This window comes from Callithrix jacchus, chromosome 1 (assembly GCF_049354715.1).
Source record: "Callithrix jacchus isolate 240 chromosome 1, calJac240_pri, whole genome shotgun sequence".
NCBI lineage: Eukaryota > Metazoa > Chordata > Mammalia > Primates > Cebidae > Callithrix > Callithrix jacchus.
This window is the reverse complement of record NC_133502.1, coordinates 169642661-169648315: the sequence shown is the minus strand read 5'-3', so window position 1 is coordinate 169648315 and position 5655 is coordinate 169642661. Positions and strand designations below refer to the sequence as shown.

Below are 5655 nucleotides of genomic sequence, written 5' to 3'. Positions count from 1 at the left end.
TCTCATTGGCCAGAATTGTATCACATGTCCATTTCTAAACCAATCACTGGCCAGAGTAATCAGGCTTCCTCCTGCCCTTGTCCTAAGGCTGCGCCATTTTCTCCTGAGCCGTTCAGTTGCCTGATCCTGAACAATTATCAGGGTTGCACCGTCAAGGAATGAGAAGGGCATAGCTTTGGTTTGGCAACCAACAGTGCTTACCTCAAAACTTATTTGCAGAAAAAGAAATTCCTCGGTTTAACATATATTTTATAAAAGTTAAAAACCTTGGACTAGGGTCCCCAGGCCACAGCTTTCCCCTGTCTATCCCCCTCTGGTTCCTTCCTCCTCTATCCCCCTTTTTCCAGAGGATGGCAGGCCCAGTCGAGCTCTGGTTGTGAGTCATCAAGGTTAAATGAGGCCCTATGATGAATACACAAGCCATCTTCCAGAAACATCTCTCCCTCGCAAGTACTGACTCAAGCCCTATAAAGGAAATCTTTACTGTTTCTTCCCTGTTTTCGCTTTCCTCTGACATATTATCCTAGAATTTTAAAGCTGTAAAGGCCCTTAGAGTAATAATAATGATGGTAATTATGATAGTTAATTAGTTATAATGCACATTTATTGAGCTTTTACTAGGTTCCAGGCACTTGGATATTTATTATCCCCTTTAACCCTCGAGTCTTCTTGAGGATTGATGAGGTAGATATTATTATCATCTCTTTGAGAGATACTAATAGATATAATAATAGAGATTATTATCATGCCTGTCTGATGGATTTTGAAACCCAAGAAAAGAAAGAGTAAGTTGTCCAAGGTAATAGCTGGCACTACGTTTCGAACCAAGATCTTTAGAGACTCCAAAGTTCATGCTGTCAACGCCCTGAAGTCCAAAACCTTCCATTCTACAGATGACAACATGGGAGTCTGGGGATGGAGATGGGGTTGGGGGGAGGCATAAGCATTTTGCTCAGTTCCATGACCAGATAGTGAACCCTCACTTCCTGACTGTGCAGCAAACAGCTCATATTAGCCTTTTTCTCTCCTTCACAGGAATCAAATATTTACAAATCATCACGTATCTGAGTCTAATAAGAGGTGTTTGTCTTTTTGCACAGTCATGGACACCTTTTTCATTGTGATTTTTCCTATTATCTGGCATGGTGGGAGAATAAAAACAGCAACTATAGCATGAAACGTGCTTTACAGTTTACGAGACACTTCCAAATACTTTCTCTCACATGATCATTGCCACAGCTCTGTGAAACAGAAAGATAGGATTATCCCTCTTCACAGGTGAGGAAACTAAGGCCCAAAGAGGTTACGTTACTTGCCCCAAAGGTCTCACAGATCATTAAATGGCAGAACCAAAATCAAAACCAGGGGAGGAAGCTTTTTGGCTCTGAGGATCTGACATCCACGGATGGACGGGGACTCTTCCTATGAGTTTTAGACTCATATTTTCAAGTTAAAAGACCTAATTAGAATTTTGATTGGCTCAGGATTGATTTTGTTTGTTCAGCTGAAATCTCTCAGTGAATTAATCCATTTGTCTAGGGAGAAATATCAAGTCTTTCCACCCTTTGTCTTTTACGCCTCCAAGGAGAATCTGATGTTTTCTTTTAATAGAAGCCCTTTGCACTTTTTTCGAGTTTGTTCTTTTACAAGCTGCCTTTGTAGCTAAGTTGAATAACATCTTTGGTTCTTTTATGCTTTCTTTCTAATTGATCTGTGTGGCATTATTTTTATTTCCAGTTAGTAACTTGATACTTGGTTGAACTTTCTTCTTGTTTCCAAGAGCTTTTCAGTTGATTCCCTTCCATTTTCAGGATAGAATTATACCATCTGCAAATATTTGTAAAAGCCAAACAAAACCTGCTCTCCTCATTTCACCACGAGTGCTCTTTTTACCACATGACACTGCATTTTCCCACAACTCTGCATTTTTCAGATGACCAAATGGCTCCTTTAAGTGCCATGGCATTTAGAAACACAGCCGCCTGGGCTGGAAGTCTTTCTTAAACAAAGTACAATGTGTAGCAAACACCTGTGGCTTCACCTGCATAACACGTCTCCCCCATTTTTAGTAGCTGCCCCTCACTTTCTTTCGGAGAACTGCCCCTCTACTTCCCCAGGAGGCCCTAGCAAGACTGTCAGTCACTTGATTTCACTCACGTGCCCCAAACAGGTCCTGGTTCCACCACAGGTTAACCCAACTGACTCTTCCAAGACTTTGTATCTTGAGAAAAAGGACACTTGGCCAGAAAGATATTGAAGCAGAATCATCTGGAAGGCAGGCCTTAATGAAATGTGCAGGAATTTTTGCCTCTCCCAAGGTCTGATTGTTAAAGTTCTATTTCGATTCCAGGAGCCATCCAATATACTTCCAATACATTCTCTTTCTTTGCTTAGGTTTGCTTCCGTTACAAAGCATACAGATATCAGCACCCGAGAGCGATTGCAGACAATAGACCTTGTTGTGAGTTGAATTGTTATGAGTTGAATCCCCACCCACCACGCAAAGAAGTGTTGAAGTCCTGACCTCTAGGATGTCTGAATGCAAACTTCATTGGAAACAGGGTCTTTACAGAAACAATCAAGTTAAAATCAGGTCATCAGGCTGGGCCCTAATATTGATATGATGTGACCGATGTCATTTAAAAAGGGGAATTTGTACACAGAAACAGACAAATACAGAGGGGAGACAATGTGGACAATGTGGGTTTTGTTTTGTTTTGTTTTTTACTATGAAAGTGCTTTATTAGGCCAAGCTACTTACTATGAAAATGCTTTAAAATGCAGCAGGAGGAGATGTAAAGACTCAGAGAAGTGCATACTGACAATGGCTATCAGAACACACTAAAGAATCCACACTGCTTCCCTCTTTACCTAGAAAAAAAAGCTTCTAGGCTACCTTCTCCTCCTCAGCACACTCCTCAAACTCCTCCTCAGCTGTGGCATCTTGGTATTGCTGGTATTCTGACACCAGGTCATTAACGTTGTTGTCGGCCTCAGTGAACCCCATCTCATCCATGCCCTCGCCCGTGTACCAGTGCAGGAAGGCCTTGCGCCTGAACATAGCTGTAAACTGTTCAGAGACACATTTGAAGAGCTCTTGGATCGCTGTGTTGTTACCAATGAAGGTGGCCGACATTTTTAGCCCCTGGGGTGGGATGTCACAGACAGCTGTTTTCACGTTGTGAGGGAGCCATTCAGCAAAGTAGCTGCTGTTCTTATTCTGAATGTTGAACATTTGCTCATCCACCTCCCCCATGGACATGTGACCTCTGAAAATGGCAGCCACAGTTAGGTAGCGGCCATGACAGGGGTCACAGGTACCCACCATATTCTTAGCATCGAATATGCTCCAGGGAAAATGCTCCATCAAGACAGAGGATGATGGCACTGCAGGCAATGCGTGGGGTTATGCATGGGCCACACTCAAACTACCCATGCTCACTGGTGGTGGAAGCTCAGGAGCAGGTGCTGGCAGTTAGTCAGAACTACCTCTCCCAGCCTCTTCTTACATATGTCACAGTATCGGGAGTCCATGGTCCACTAGTAGATCATGTTAAGTTTCCCATATATGCTGAGTTTGTCCACTGGACATTATTAGATGGCACAAAGAGACATGGGCAAATTCTAGAAGTTGGTGGCTCCAAGGCAGTGGTTCAGGTATTTCAAGGGACTGGGAATATTCTCCAGGCACCAGTGTCTGATGATATGCTTGGTTGGGTATTCAATGGCTTGGAAAAACCCATTGACAGAGGCCCTCTTGTACTGGATGAAGATGTCTTTGATATCATGGGACGGCCAATCAATCCTCAATGTCAAACCTACCCAGAGGAGATGATTCAGACCAGCATTTCACCCACAGTTGATGTGAGCAGTATTGCCGGGGCAGAACATTTTTTTCCTCTCTGCTGCTGGGTTACAACACAAAGATTACAGCTCAAATCTGTCGCCAGACTAGTTTGCTAAATAAATCCAAAGATGCAGACTACAGTGAGGAAAAATTTGCAATTGTATTTGCTTCCAGGGATGTAAACATGGAAACTGCCTGTTTCTTCAAATCTGGTGTTGAAGAAAATAGCTCAATGGACAACGACTGCCTGTTTTTGAACTTGGCTAATGACCCAACTATTGGGTGGATTATCATCCCTCACCCGGCTCTGACCACAGCTGAATTTCTGGCATACCAATGTGAAAAGCATTTATTGGTTATCCTAATAGATATGAGTTCTTCTACTGAAGCACTTCAAGAGGTTTCTACAGCCAGAGAAGAGGTTCCTGGGAGACGAGGCTTCCCAGGTTACACTTATACAGATTTAACCACTATATATGAAGAAATTGTTCAATGACTCAACTTCCTACTCTTACCATGCCTACCAATGATATCATTCACCCATCTCTGCCCTGAGTGGGACAGACAGCTGCACAACAGAGAGATTCACCCACCTATCAATGTGCTGCCTGAACTATCACTGTTTATGAAGTCTGCTATTGGAGAAGGGATGACCAGGAGGGATTGTGCAGATGTATGTAACCAGCGTATGCAAGCTATTGGGAAGGATGTACAAGCCATGAAAGCTGTAGCTGGAGAAGAAGCCCTTAGCTCAGATGATCTTCTTGACTTGGAATTTCTGCAGAAATTTGAGAGGAAATTATTTCTCAGGGTCCTCATGAAAATCACACTATGAGACTTTGGATACTGGCTGGCAGCTGTTCCGAATCTTCCCCAAAGATATGCTGAAGAGAACCCCTCAGAGCACCTGTACTGGTCAGGGTTCTCCAGAGGGACAGAATTAAGACAGATGTATCTGTGAAGCACAGTTTATTAAGGAATATTGATTCACTCGATCACAAGGTGAAGTCTCACAATAAGCCATCTGCAAGCTGAAGAGCAAGGAAGCCAGTCCAAGTCCCCAAACCTCAAAAGTAAGGAAGCTGACAGTGCAGCCTACAGTCTGTGGTGGAAGGACCAAGAGTCCCAAAGCTGAAGAAAGTGGAGTCTGATGTTCAAGGGCAGGAAGTCTCCAGCATGGGAGAAAGATACAGGCTAGAAGACTAATCAGTCTAGTCCTTCTACGTTCCTCTGCCTGCTTTTAGCCCAGCCACGCTGGCAGCTGATTAGAAGGTGCTCACCCAGATTGAGGGTGGGTCTCCCCTCCCAGCACAACTCAAATGTTAATATCTTTTGGCAACACCCTCACAGACACACCAGGAACAAAGCTTTGCATCCTTCAAGCACATCAAGTTGACACTCAGTGTTAACCATCACAGCACCTGAGCAAATTTTACCCTTGAGACTCTGCAAAGCATTGGCTGCTGCTTCATCACTGCTTAATATACTTGTGAAATACTGGTTCTGTTTTCTTTATTCCTTTAGCACTCCCCTAGCCTCACCTTTGTGTTGAAGTTTATCGTGTTACCGTATAATTAAAAACAAAGAATAGGTAACATATTGTGCCAGTGTTGAGTGATTTAAACCTGTTAACAGACTTTAAACTATCCCCTATTCAGAAAACCTGGGTCTTTGCTTAAAGTAGCTGCAGGGATGGAGGAGATGTTTTCTTATTGATGTTTGTATTGGTGGTATAGTTAGTTACCTAATAATGTCCTCATTATCTGGGTCTCTTAGGCCTTACCTCTCAACCTCCTCCTCACAATCAG

The 5655-nt window shown here is 43.2% G+C and overlaps 1 pseudogene; it reads left to right on the top strand.

Annotated features, from left to right (window-relative positions):
• Window positions 1-3381: 3381 nt before the first annotated feature.
• On the top strand, window positions 3382-5319 carry LOC100400821 (V-type proton ATPase subunit B, brain isoform pseudogene; annotated as a pseudogene).
• Window positions 5320-5655: the final 336 nt, after the last annotated feature.